The following is a 15710-nucleotide window of genomic DNA, read 5'->3' on the forward strand; positions in this document are numbered from 1 at the left end:
CAATGCCCCTACCAGTCAGGGCACTCTCTTATCAAGCAGTATGGTTTACCCTTGATTTAGTATTCTTCTAAATTGTCCTGGTGAGTGCTAGATGAAAACTTATGACAAAATTGGTCTTTTTTTCAGCAATACTCAAGTTCTGTACAACCAAACAACTATTTTCAGATTTTGTTGGGATTGCCATTAAAGCTTGTCTTTTGCCCTTGGCTGCCTGTATTCTTTGGTTTTCAATGGAAGCAATGCCAATAATTGAGATTGATTGCTTGATTTGGTTTATTGTCACATGTATCTAAGTACAGTGAAAAGCTTTGTCCTACCATGGTGGTGTCTTCAGCAAACTTGTCGATGGCATTCGTTTGGAATTTGGCAACACAGTTGTGGGTGTACACAATAGGGGGCTGGGAATGCATCCTTGGTGGGCTCCAGTGTTGAGTGTTATCATGGAGGAGGTGCAGCCTGTGGGCCAGAAAGCTGAGGATCCAGTTGCAGAGGGTGGGGCCAAGCCCTAGGTCTCAGAATATTGAGATCAGTCTGGAGGGGATAATGGAGTTGAAGGGAGAGCTATAGTTGATGAGGAGGAGCCTGACACAAGTGTTCTTGTTGTCCAGGTGTTCCAGGGATGAGAGCAGGGCTAGGGAAATGGCATCCGCTGTGGACCTGTTACATCGGTAGGCAGATTGCAGGGGATCGAGGCAGGTTGGGATACTAGATTTGATGTGGGGCATGAGCAGCCTCTGGAAGCACTTTGTGATTATGGAGATCAGAGCCACTGGGCAGTAGTCATTAAGGCAGACTGCATGTGCTTTTATAGGCACAGAGATTATAGTGGTCTTCCTGAAGCAGTTGGGGACGTTGGCTTGTAGGATGGAGAGGTTGAAGAAATCAATAAATACCTCCTCCAGCTGGTCCACACAGGATCTAAGTACATTAATTGGGGCTTTGTCCGAGCATGTCACTTTCCTTGGATTGACTCCCAGGAAGACCGATCTGATGTCTGCAGCGGTGACGGAAGGATGCGTCCGGGTCTGTTGGGGCAGATGACACTGTGCCACTGGCATTCGGCTTGAACCAAACATACAAAGCATTGAGCGCATAAGGGAGGGATATGTCTTTTTCCACTATCTTGCTGTGCTTCAGATCATTGCCCAGGTAATTCTTTCTTGTGCATTTTACTCTCAGTCTATGGTTTCAGATGTTTGCTTTCAAGGAGTTATTGAATTTTAATCTTGGCCTGCCTCACTAGGGTGTCCAAGTTTAAATTCTAAATATGCATCAACTTTTGGGATATTGTCATCAGTGAGATATATTTATATATGTGTGTGTTTATTCCATTAAGCTGAACTCTAATGATGAGTGCTTCAATTCCAGAGAACTTTACCCTTAAGTTAATTCATTTTGCACACTGTTTCTTCCTGTTTTGTGTCCTTGGTATTCTGAATATATCTCAAGTGGGACTTGTTCAACTGGCTAATATATCTGGAATAGGTAGTCCATGACTCATAGACACACAGGAGAGAAATATCACTGCTACTTTGTATACGGCAGCTTTTGTAAATTTGATAAACTCATTTCCTTCACATTTCCTCCTGTATAAATAAGCAAACGCTAAGCTTCCTGTAGCAATCCTGATTGCTACAAAACTGTCAAAGCAGAGATTTTTGCCGATTGTACTTCTGAAACAGGTAACATTCTCTACAGCCTTCAGAGCTCTGTCATTATTAATTTATAGTGAGTTGGTATAGTCAGATTTTGATGGTGGTTGAAGGAGTGTCGCTGTCTTTCTTCAACTGATGGTTAATCCCTAGGAACCAGGCACATGATCCTTGAGGTCATGTTCACAGTGTGATGAGGGGTCTCAGTCACTGACAAACAGCATTCCCTGTAACATCATCTGATTCTTCAGTTGAGGTCATCTCAGGTTGAAGAGATTATCCTCTGTTGTAAATTAGATATATATTCCATCAAAATTTTCACCATAGTTGGTGGACAAACTCTGGGGAGTCAGGACGTGAGTTAATCACTGCAAGGTTTCTAACCTCTGACATGTTCTTGTATCCGCAGGACTTATATGGTGAGTCCAGTTGAGTTTCTGGTCAATGGTAACCCCAAAGATATTGATAGTCAGGGATTCAGTGATGGGAACACCATTGAATGGCATAGGGCGATGGTTAAATTGTCTCTTATTGGAGATAGTCATTACCTGGCATTTGTGTAGCATGAATGTTACTTGCCACTTATTAGCCCAAGCCTGGATATTGCCCAGATCTTGTTGCATTTAAATATGGATTGCTTCAGTGTCTGAGGAGTTGCAAATGGAGCTGAACATTGTGCAATCATCAGGGAACATCCCCACTACAGGTCTTATGATTGAGGAATGTAATTGATGAAGCAGCTGAAGCTGTTTGAGCCAAGCACACTGTCCTGAGGAACTCCTGCAGAGATGTCCTGGAACTGAGATTGACTGACCTCCAAAAACCTCAAACATTTTCCTAGGTGTATTACTCCAACCAGTGAACAGTTTACCCCCGATACTGATTGATTCCCGTTTTGCTCGGGCTTCTTGATGCCAGACTCGGTTGAATATAGCTTTGATGTCAAGGACTGTCACTCTCACCTCACCTCTGGAATTCAGCTCTTTTGTCCATATTTGATCCAAGGCTGTGATGACAACGAGAGCTGATTGCCCCTGGTCGAACCCAAATGGTGTCACTGAGCAGATTATTGTCCAGATACATCCCATTAAACAAAAAGCAGAATAAATTGAACATGTCTAATTATCACCTCATTAGTCTACACTCAACCAGAAGTAAAATGTCATCATCAGTGCTATCAAGCAGCACCTGTTCAGCAATAACCTGCAAAGTAACATGCAAAGGTTAGAAACTTTGCAGTAAGTAACTTACCTCCTGATTCCTCAAAGCCTGTCCACTACCTACAAGGCACAACTCAGGGGTACAATGCAACATTCCCCACTTTCCTGGTTAAGTGCACCTCCAATAACTCTCAAGAGGTTTGTCACCTTCCAAGACAAATCAGCCCACTTGACTGGCAACTCGTTGACGAATATTCAGTTTCTCCATCACCAGTGCCCAAAAGCAGCCATTGTACCAGACACAAGATACACTGCAGAAGTTCACCAAACCTCCTTAAATAGCATCTTCCAAACCCATGGCCAATAACATTTAGCAGGACAATCAAAGCAGATGTATGGAAACACTGACACCACCATCCTGACTTGGAAATAATTTATTATTCCTTCAGTGTCACAAGGTCACAATCCTGAAACATCCTCCATAACAACATAGTGGGTCTACCCACAGCATAAGGACTTCAGCAATTCACAAAGTCAACTAGGAATGGACACTAAATGCTGGACCATCAGTGATGCACGCATCTGTGAATGAATAACAAAACATTTTGGGAGATATATGGGCTGTCACCCAAATTCTCCAAATTGCTTTTATGAATACAGGAAATGAATAAACCAAAAGAACTTTCATAGCAAGAGAATTAAGTGGAGAAGAGTAGAGCAATTGGGAAACAGAGTTGAGTATCCTGGGGCTAAAGAACATTGAAGATGATGCTATGTTAGTACCTTGTCTCTTTGAATGATCAGAGGACATGAAGAGAAATCATAACTTTTGTTTTTTTATTGTTAACCTATATTCCCCTGTTAAATCTATTTTAAAACACAGAAACATTCCTGAGCACTTAAGATGGCTGCTTTAATCACATAACTGGAATTCGCTGGAACTCAGTAGAATTTTCTGAAAGACAAAGCTAGTTAGTCCACTTCCACCTCCTAGAGACTTGTTCTGCTACCTACAGACATCCTGACTTCCATGGAAACCACGACACACAAAGAAACAGCAAATTGCTACTCCCCAGCATCAAGATGATAAAGGTATTTCAATTAACCTCCATGGTGGTCATCAGCAGCTCCTCAGCACACAATGGCCACTTTGATGAGTGCAATCAAAGCACCTCATACTGAATGGTTCAGTAGTTGGTAATGGGAAGGAGATGGCCGAGTGGTATTATTACTTGACTGTTAATCCGGAGACCCAGATAACAGTCTGGGGACCTGGGTTTGAATTCTGCCACTGCAGATGGTGGAATTTGAATTTAATTTTTAAAAAATCTGGAATTAAGAGTCTAATCATGACCACAAATCCATTGTTGATTGTCAGGGGAAGAAATACCCATCTGTTTGGCTAAAGTCCTTTAGAGAAGGAAACTACCATCCTTACCTGAAATAACAAGGTGTTGAGCTGGATGAATACAGCAGGTCAAGCAGCATCAGAGGAGCATGAAAGCTGACGTTTTAGGCCTAGACCCTTCTTCAGAAATGCAGCATTTTGAAGCATATTGGACCCCATATACAAATGCCCACAGATCAAAACCAGAAATGACACTACTCACCAGAATGGACCAGACAGTATAAATTCCAAGCTGAGTAGAATAACATCGCTTCATTGGAGGCTCCACTGATGATGTCACCTAGCATGGTGACGAAACGTCTGAACAAGAACAAGCCAGCTCGACGAGAAAGTCAATAACCTCACCTACAACTCGAGCTACAAATCTTTGCCAAAATTTTAAATAAAAATCTTAAGAAAGGTCCACCCTCTCATCTTCTCTTCCACATTAATTAGCTAATATGCAACCATTGAGTTAGGATGCGTTTTGTGGCAAAACACATCAAGTGGATGTGTAAATTATCTCTCTCTATAGTTTCATCATTTTCACATTGCTTAGCTTCACATTTCAAATTCTTACCAATAAACATAAAAAAGAAAAAGCAAACAGACAGAATGGAGGCAATTGTATATTACTGCTCAGTATTGATATTATGCTTTAATTTATTCCTTCCTTCCAAATATCTCAGATATATCCTTTACATGAAAACTGAAAGAACTGAGATGCTTTAAATTGGAAACAAAAGCAGAAGTTGCTTAAAATCTCAGCAGGTCTGGCAGCATCTGTGAAGAGAAATCAGAGTTAATGTTTTGGGTCCAGTGACCCTTCCTCAGTCCCAGCCTGAGGAAGGGTCACCAGACCCGAAGCATTAACTCTGATTTCTCTTCACAAATGCTGCCAGACCTGCTGAGCTTTTCCAGCAACTTCTGTTTTTGATACCCTTTACAGAAATATTTTCCTTAGTTCGCAAACTTTAGCTACGCACAGAAAGATATCATGTGAAATTGGTTGATGCACATTTAGTCATGACCCAGATAGATGTGATTTTCAACACAAAGGAGTCTGCCTACTTCTTACATTCTTGGGAGTTGTTCTGAAGCGATTTCTCATTCCTAGCAAACATCAAAACAAATTCATTCATAATCAAATCAAAAAACACGAGAAAAACTCAGCAGCTCTGGAGGCATCGATGAAGAGAAAAACAGACCGTGTTTCAAGTCCAATGTGACTTTTACGAAACTCAGTTCTGAAGAAAATCTGGACATGAGGTGCTAATGTTGCTTCTCTCCTGCAAATGATGTCAGACCTGCTGAGTTTTTCCAATGCTTTGGTTTGATTTCAGATTACCAGCATTTGTAGTATTTTACTTCGATAAGATAAATTCAGTTTTCCTTTGAAAATAGCACTGGGCATATTTTGCATGACCAACAGCCATAGCAATGTGAATGAAGAATATATAACTTGAACACTGGACAGATCAGTTAACTGGATGGATAATATGTAGTTCAAAAAGCACAGATTCAATTCCTCCTCTAGCTGAGGAGGAGATGAAACTTAGCTGCTCACCCTTGCCCTTGAGAGTGAAAGGTAATTACAAACCACTGACAGAAGAAAACTGCCAAGAGAATGGCTCAGGATGAAGCATCAGCAGACAACGAGACTAAGATTTGCCTTCAGGCGAGGGCACTTGACATGAATACATAACTTGGGAAACAATTGATATTCTGTGCCTGAGAAAGAAATAAATAACAAACAGCACAACCAGAACAGTTCGAGCACACACCAGGTGTGGTCAGCTACTAGAGACTAGCATATGGTCTTTAAATACTGTTTTGACTTCCAACGGCATGCTAACATCTAGACGGTATGACAAACAATTCAGCAACAATATTTCAGCCTCTGGGTCAGAACACTGTGCTCAAGGCTCACTCCAGGCAGCCTGGATGCTAACACAACCAAACCATCTTGCACTTAAATAATATCTTTGCTGCTATAGAGCAGAACATTAGCATGGAACGCCAGGTTGATGTCCAGCGAAGTTTTCTGTGCTGAATGAATGCAGGTGTCTCCCTCCCTATTGTGAATGGTAGTGTTGGATTCGTTTCAGCTTGTTTAAAAGAAGGTACCTCAAAGATAAAAATCTTGAGAAAGACATTGGTCAACCCTCTCAGCTCCTCTTCCACAATAAGTGTAATAATTGAGTTAGAATTAGGCTTAAGACTGAATACATCCAATGGATCAATTACATACCTCCTCTAACTGTCAACTGTTTGACTCATCAACAAAATATATATATTCGGCAACTTTAATGTAGTAAAATATTGCGAGACACTTCACAGGAGAAGTATGAAACATGACTTGACATAAGATGATTTTGGGACCATTGATCAAGTACTTGGTCATTAGCAAGTGTTTTAAAGAATGAACGGGATGTAGAGAGGCAGACAAGATTAGCAAGGGAATTCCACACCTTACGGTCTCTACAGCTGAAGGCCAATAGTGGAATTATTAAAATTAAGATGCTCAAAATATGCTCCATAATTGGAGGCGGACAGAAATCTTGGAGGGTAATAAGTAGAGCTTACAGAGATAGAGAAGTGCAAGGCCTTGGATGGATTTCAAAATAAGGATGAAAACTCTAAACTAGAGGTGTTTCTCATTTCAGAGCTAATGTACACAAGGATGAAGTGTGAACAGGACTTGGTCCAAGTTAAGGAAAGGGTAAAAGAGATTCAAAGACCTCAAGTTGACATAGGATATAATGTAACAAACTGGCTAGGAATGCATTGGAATAGTCCAGTCTAAAGGGAACAAAGATATGGAGGATGATTTCAACCGCTTTAAGGACAGAGTTGGAAATAGGCTGTCTTAATTATGATATAGATTTGTCTTTGGATACACGCTTCAGGTCAAATGCAACAGTGAAATTGAAAACTCTTTGGTTAAGCCTTAGGCAGTTACTGCAGAGCTGAATGGATTAATAATCTGGAAAAAGGTTATTGGCTTAATAGGTAGGATTTAGGACTCAGAGTAGAATGAGGAAGGATTGAAAAGAGGTTAAGCGAATTGAATGTCAAGCTGGGTGAGGAAAGAGAAGTGGATTAAAAAAAATAAATCGTATTACGTTTAAAATAAGGGAAAAATGCAACAGAAAGAAAAATATCTAATTTTTCAATACGTACCACTGAAACAGAAGTCTCTTTAATGGGTTGTTAACAAAGAGAATTTGGTGAATGAAGGCATTTTGATGCAATGAGCGAAATTGCATTGTTCTGGTCTTTTACAAAACATGGACTGAGTGTGTGAAAGGGACAGACAGACAGACAGTGAGCCAGGGCAGCAGCTGGCCAAACAAAGTGGTTGGGGGAGCCAGATGGTGTGAGTAAAAAAAATATGTTTTTCCAAAATGAAGCAACTAGTGACAGCAGAGAATAGCAGGTGATTATTGCTTAGTGAGTTTTTAAGGTATTTTTTTTTCTCTCTGTAGACAAAGTCAGTATTCCCCATAGTCAGCAATGGGAAACCATAAAGTACTGTATTACATTTAGAGCTGAGCTTAATTCATAAAAATTCAATTAAAAGCATAAAACTGAATCATTAACGGTATTAACACAGAGAAATCTAGAGGCAATAATAAAACCAAATAATTTATACAAGGTACTAACTCATTCGTTAAAGAGGGAATCGAGATTTTCTTCTTTAGATATGAATGGCTAAATCATGAAACCAGTTGTTTGTAATTCCTGCACCACATGGGAATTTCATAGCACTTCCTTTTGTCTTGAGGGAAACACAGGAGCTGCTTAAGCTGGAGTTCAGGATTTGCCAGCTTGAGGGCATTTGGAACCATTGTGGAGTATCACAAAGCGTAAGTGATTTCTGCGTTAAATATTTCAAAATGCCTCTGGCAGTGAAAGCTCAGGAGACAACATGCAATGTCTCTAAGTTTCATACGAAGTTTGGTGGTATGTAAGCTGTGAGGAGGATTCAAGGAGGCTTCAAAGTGCTGCTGACAGATAAACAACAGATATTAATTGGCATGTGAGGAGTAGACTTTAACAACATGAAAGCTAGATCTGAAAATAACCAGGAACACAGTGCAGATTGTTAATAGTCTTGCTGACACTATGAACTTATTCACTTTAGTAGAATAGACTTGCAGAAATTTTTTAAAAAGGGGTGAAAATTTTAAATCCTGATGCTCAGAAGAAGTTGGGTGTACCATACAAGGAATGCAAGAAGTTAACACACATGTATGACAAGCAAATAGGAAGGCAAATGGATAGTTGCCTTTATTGCAAGGTGATTGAAGTTCAAGAATACGGAATTAAAACAGAAAAATCTGGAGAAACTCAACAGATCTGGTAGCATCTGTGGAGAGAGAAATCAACCACTGAGTCTAATGAACTTTCATTGGAATGGTTCCAAAGAAGAGTCATATTAGCAATAAAAACAGAAATTGCTGAAAAATCTCAGCAGGTCTGGCAGTATCTGTGGAGAAAATCAGAGTTACTATTTCAGGTCCAGTGACCCTTCTGCAGAACTGAGCATACTAGGCTTGAAATATTAACTCTGATTTTCTGTCCACAGAAACTGCCAGGTCTGTCAAATTTCTCCACCATCTTTTGTTTTTAATTTCAGATTTTCAGCATCCGCAATATTTTGCGTTTATCAGAATGAGGAAGGTTTGCAGGCTTTGGTGAGATTAATCTTGAATACTGTGCATAGTTTTGGCCTTCATATCGAAGTAAGGATATGGAGGCAGTACAGTGAAGGTTCAGTAGAATGGTTGCTGAAATGGATGCATTCTCTGACGATGAGAAGTTGTGTACGTTGAATCTATACTCTCTAGAACTTTGAAGAACGACATACATAACAATCTGAAAGTGATTGAAAAGGTAGATACTGAGAAGTTGTTCTCACTGCTGAATAATTTGGAACACCGTAGCACAGTTTCAGGATAATGGGTTGATTAAAACTGAAATGAAAAGTTTCTCCCCTTAAAGGGGTAGAAGAGTTTGGAGTTTTCTATTCCAGAGGATTGTGGATGCCCATCATTGAATATATTTAACACTGAAAGGGATGTTTTTGGTCACTCAGGTAATCAAGGGAGATGGGGATTGGATTTAGTTGAGGTAGAAGACCAGCCAAGATCAGATTGAATAGCAGTATATGCTTGATGGGTCATAATGTCTATACCTGTCCCAATTTCTAATGTACTCATGTTCTTACAAAATCCTTATTCAAGATCTTGCTATTCTGTTTCCCGTGGGGAAATGGTTGAAATAGGTCCTAAGTTATTATTATGTTTTAATTGACCCATTTTTCTAATCAACCTGTTCAGAGATGTTATTGCACACCTCTGGAAGAGGTGGTACTTGAGCCTGGGCCTCCTGGTCCTGGGTAGAGATGCTACCACTGCACCACAAGAGTTGTCATTCTTATTGAAGTTTTTTTTCAATTTACCTATTTTTCTAAGCAACCTGCTCAGAGGAGTTATTACACAACTCTGGGGCAAGTGGGACTTGAACTTAGGTCTCTCAGTCCAGGTGTAGGGACAATACCATTGCACCACAAGAGGTCCCCATCCTTATTAAATAAAGCATTTTTAATCAACCTGCTCAGAGTTGCTACCACACGCCTCTGGACCAGGTGTGACTTGAACCTGGGTCTCCTGGTCCAGAGGTAAGGGCAATACCACTATGCCACAAGAGGGTGTCCAAGAAAGGGTGTAAAGATATTTATAATGCCTGCAGGTCAATCATTTTAAAATCAGTCATATTGCAAGCAATAATGAAGGGAAGAGTCAAAAAGCATTTTGAGTAATTAGAAAAATCAGCACAGATTTGTAAAAATTGTACTTGACCATTTTAATTGAATGTTTAATTGCATGCTTCTGTAGAGATACTAATGAAGCATTGGACTAGTATTTCTCTACAGGCAGCCAGCTTAGATGCAAAGGGCCAAATGGCCTCATTCAATGCCATAATGACTCAATGAGTAGGATTTGACGCTCCCAGCTGGTGGCATTGAAGGGAGTGGGAGACGCGTATAAAGCAGATTTTGGCCTGCCCGCCACCTTACTGCTTACTCTGTACCCATGTTCCAATTTATGTGTAACGTAGAATGGAGACATTGGCTGGTCACCTAATTGCCTCACCCCTGCTCATACTTTACCTGCAGCAGGTGCAGGCTCAAATGAAGCTGGCAGTTCAGCAGCTTTTACTTGGTGGACAGATATCGAGCAAGGGTGGTCGCCCTGTGCCCATTGGAGGCATTTGTCCCTATGCACCCCAGATGATACCCATCCATTAAACCAAATCTAAAAGAATGCTCAGTGACCTGGCTTCAGACCTACTCTCCATCACTGTGGCCATGGGTGCTCCGTATCAATAACAAGGAGAGGGAAAGGTGAGGCACCTCAACCACATTCTGCATGACATTTCTTCTCAATGGGACAGAGCAGTGACAGCAGGCACCCACTTGGAGGAGGAGCAGTAGATATGCACCCCTGGAGATTCTTCTCAGGATACTTGAAAGGTGTCCTGATCATCCACCTCACAGTGCCAGTGGCCTCATTTCCTCCAGTAGCTCAGGATAAGGAAGGTGTACCACTGGTGACTCTAATCAGGCTGAGGCCCTCTCAACCCAGAGCCCCCAAAGTCTTCATGGTCTCTAGGGTACATCAGGCAGCAGGGCCTCTCAACCTGAGCTGTGAATATTGGGCTTTAACCTAAACACAGTGGGAGGGAGATGAAAAAAATCCTTATAAATATGTATTGGAGGTACAGGTGTTCCATCATTGTATATAATCTGCATATAAATACACATTCACTTGCACTATCCTAATATCTGTTGGAGTCTTACTGTCTGAGTATGAATTGAAAGGTGGGGAGCATCTTTAACCAAAAGAGTGTGCTGCATTTCAATTGTGCACCTTGGAACCTCTCTCACAATCAACAAAATTGGTGAATGGACATTGCCTCATCCATTAGGAAACTACACACCTTAATGTTGGGGATCACAGTCAAGGCACTGGAGATTAATCCTGGGGAAACCGAGGGTGATGACAAAGTCCAGGAGAGGAACAGAAGCCTGGAATGTCCAAATGGTGGATCCTGTACCTTCACCTCATGGAAGTGATGGTGGGTTCTGTCATGCATCCACAGGCTCCAGGTTGGGAGTGTCTCCCCCTTTCCTCTCAAAGCCACATTGGAACATTTAAGTCTGTGAGATGGATAATGACCAAGTCACATGCCAATTTACTAGAATTGTGAATCCAAATGGAGGGAATGCATTCATAATACACAACCCATAACATTGGAAGCATTGTGAGTGAGAATGCTTAGACATTGTAAGGCTGCAATTAAAGGCTCAAAGGCTTGTTACATTTTGCATTACAACAGGGACAATGAGGGTGTAAGAATCAATCTCAGTATGTGGGAAAACTTGATAACATTCACCAGGATGTGCACTCCCTGATGTGACTTCTATGTTTTTGACCATTTCAGTGCACAAAGTAATAGAAGTGTTCACACATCACAGCTAATTTAGCATTAATGTTGTTCCAGGACAAGGTTTGCATATGCACTCCAGTTTTCAGAGAGGTTAGACATCAAAACCACATGTGAAAGGAAAAGTCATCATTTTATTGCACAGATAAAAACCAACTTGATTCTTGAAGAATGGAGCATACAGTGAGCAGAGGGCTGACATCAAACCATGCAACTCAAATAAGAGAAAACACCTCAACCCGTCGTGGAAATGGATGGCTGTGAAGTTGTCTCTGGCCTCTCTGGTTCGGTGGACGCAGTCATCTCCCTGTAACAGTCATCTTGGTCCTTCTAATAATCCTTACCTTATGTTTCTCCGCAGAGATTTCATTATACTTTTACATCTGCCCCTCAGCCAACTCATCTGCATCTTGGTGCAGTGGCAGCTCATTACTATGGTGTGGGACATGCTGTCTGGGGTATACTTCAGGGCACTAGCTGAGATCCAGATATCAAAGCCCCATCTTCAGGAGGCCTATGATCTGCACAATGACTTTGGTGGAAACATGGACAGCATTGTATTTCTCCTTGGCAGAGGGTTGAGGATTTCTTCAAGGTGTCATCTACCAGCTGCAGGAAGGGGTATCCTTTGTTGCCAAGCAACAATCCTTTCAGCACTGCTGCCTCACAGTGCTGGCGACCTGGTACAATTCCAGCCTTGGGTACCTGTCTGTGTGGAGTTTGTATGTTCTCCCCGTGTCTGCATGTGTTTCCTCCAGCTGCTCCAGTTTCCACCCACAATCCAGGATGTGCAGGTTAGATGGATTGGCTTTGTTAAATGCTCATAGTGTGCAAGGGCTTGTCGGCTAGGTGAATTAGCCATGAGAAAATGCAGAGTTACAGGAATAGGGTAGTGGGTGGGTCTCGGTGGGCTGTTCTTCGCAGGGACTGTGTGGACTCAATTGGGCCGAATGGCCTGCTTCCACACTGTATCTGTGTGATGACAAATGATTTGAACTTTAAGGGAGTGAATCCTTTTCTGTTCACAAAGACTGCTGGTTCATGACAGGGTGCTGTCACTGTTATGTGGTTGCAATTGTTTGCATGTTACCTGTGTGGGAAGCTAGTGATGAGAATCCTAATGAACTAACTGCCTGGCTCCAGAACAAGATAAATGTTAGACTTTCACAAAGAGAGCATCAGTGACCTCCTCAATGCATGTATGAGTTGAAGTCTGTGACTTAACAGGGGTCCCCAGTTGTTCCCTGGAATTATCCACCAGCAAAGAAATTAAAGGTAGCTGGTATTTTTAGGGTGACCAAGATAGCAGTCTGCATTCTTCCAGCACTTGAGAGGATGGTTTCTTACTTCCTACAGCGCAGACATTCAGAAGTAACTATTACCATCGGATTACATTCTAGCCTGACAATACCTATCATATAGACATTGGCCACCCTGTCCTCATGTGAGATGGCCCAAGAAAATGACAATATCATTGCCACCTAGTCCTTGGGACCACAAGTCCACATCTAGTAGGTGTACCAAAATAAACTCTGGTTCTCACTCATTTGCAGATAGCTGCCGTGAGACCTGGAGATCTTGTTTGTCCTCTTCCACGGTGGCTGTTGTTATGTGGCATCTCCCTTTGGAGGCTATCTGGTAGCTGAACGTGACTTCTGATGCTGATGCTACAGTTGCCTCTGTTGGTTCTTGTGTTGGTTCCTGTGCAGTAGCATTGTGAAGGAAAAAGTGCAACTGCTGGGTTGACCTCTGCCATGCATTTTCAACAAATATGTGATACCATTAAGTCAGAGTACACAATCTTAGTGAGGAGAGGCTGTAGCCCTGGCATCGTTCCTAATGAAGCTCTGGCTTTTCCCTCACAGAGATTACTCTCACATCTCACAGGAAGGTTTTGAGTGAATGTCTCTTGCTCCATTGACACTTCTTGACCTGAGAGAGCTCTGGATGCCAATCAGGCCATAATAAACTCTCACTCATTATTTCAGGAGATTGGCCCAGAATTGAATAGTATGAGATACTGTTAAAAGAACAAATCAGTTGAAACAAATTAAACCGAATTGAATTAAATTAAAAGGGCTCAGCCCCTTGAAGGATACTGTAACAAAAATCAAATTAATCTTACAAATTTTGATTTAAAATGCCATGTTGCATCGAGATAATTGACACCAGACTCCATTCTTCACCTCACCTATTGTATCTCAATCCCTGTTTCCCCAAAGAACCTTCAGCTTCCTGCCATTTATTGAGACCTTTATGTTACATCAATTTCCCTGGAGCCCCTTAGTATTGAGGTGCTGGTGATTTTGCTAACCCTACACCCTCCCCATATCAAGACCAGAGTGACCATAATTTGCCTTGACAACCTATCCCTTTGAGACTATGCAGTCTCCTCCCGTACTCTGCCAGATCACATCCTGCCTATTCAGTTGCCTCCTGTGACTGTAAACAACCCTCAACCGGTGAATGCAATCAAATTAATTGCCAGACTTGAACTACCTGCAGTCTTGACAGTACCACGGACAGGCACAAACCCCCCATCTCCAGTTTATGTCCAGCCAAACCACTCCTCTCCAATTGACTGAAGCCATCTGACCCAGAAAGATCATGCAGGTTAGCCCTGGCTAACCATGTCCCACACCCTAGCCTGAATGTGCAAGATATCTTTGACTCAATGCCCAACAAGACCCAAGCTTATGTCCAGAATTGACGCTGGCCCAAAAGAGGGTATTCGCAGCTGAATTGGGTGCTTTCTGTCTGTCAAAGCGTTGTATTCCAACTGGACTTCAAACAATGCCGAATACAGGGATAAAGCCTAGGCAGATGATTTCCAGTAATCTAGCAGTTAGCTGAAGACATATGACTTCATTTAAGTCGAGGAGCTCTGCAGGTATGGCTTTTTATTTAGCTTAATTGAAATGGTTTTTCTATGTTTTTTTTATTTTTAAAAAAAAAGGTGTCTCACTATCCTTTCCATAAACTGTCAAAATAAGGCAGTCCAGATTACTCGTCTCAGCATTTTCAAATGTACCATTCTTCATAAAAATAAGCTTGTTCAGAGCCATGCGTAAATTAACATTCAGAAACTAACATCTCTAACTGGCCCCACTTTAGGACCATGGAGAAGTACTTATTTGAAGGAACAGTTAACTTAGGCTCTTCCTAAAATTTAAATCTGAAACTATATTTGCGATAGTTTTGGATTAGCAGCATATGATTCACAGAGGTATGCAAGATCTCTCCTTGTGCTGTGTGAATGTGTACCATGTATTTTCTGTAAGATAACTTGTTAGCTTGTTCTGATCAATTTTACAAAATGTAATTATAAATGTACAAAATGAAATTATAATTATAATAAAATATATTTCTGGCATCAAATAAATATGCCATACATAAAGTAAGGAGAATATGTCTGTATCTGGAAAAGGTGGATTAAAGGCTTTTGACAGTAAATGATTTATCTCAGAAGTACAGCTATGCCCTATTTTCTGGTCACTCCAATTAATCAAAACTGAAACCTGTTCTGCATTATTTACTTAACTGTGATATCTGTGAAGAAGACAATGAGCCTGTAGTCAGTGGTGGTAAATTGTTGGAGAGGCTTCTGAGGGACAGGATTTACATGTATTTGGAAAGACAGGGGCGGATTAGGGATAGTCAACGTGGGCTTGTGTGTGAGAAATTGTGCCTCACTAACTTGACTGAGTCTTTTGAAGAAATGACAAAGAAAATTGATAAAAGCAGAGCAGTGGATGTTGTCTGTGTGGGCTTCAGCAAGGCGTTCGACAAGGTTCTGCATGGTAGATTGGTTAGCAATGTGAGATCACATGGAATTTAGGGAGAGCTAGCCACTTGGATACAAAATTGCCTTGAAGGTAGGAGACAGAGGGTAGTGATGGAGAGTTGCTTTTTGGACTGGCGGCCTGGTTATACTCTCTTCCACCATCTTCCGTGGGCAGAAAATGCAAAAGTTTGAATACACGTATGAACAGGTTC

This window comes from Rhincodon typus, chromosome 8 (genome assembly GCF_021869965.1).
Source record: "Rhincodon typus isolate 14 chromosome 8, sRhiTyp1.1, whole genome shotgun sequence".
Lineage (NCBI taxonomy): Eukaryota > Metazoa > Chordata > Chondrichthyes > Orectolobiformes > Rhincodontidae > Rhincodon > Rhincodon typus.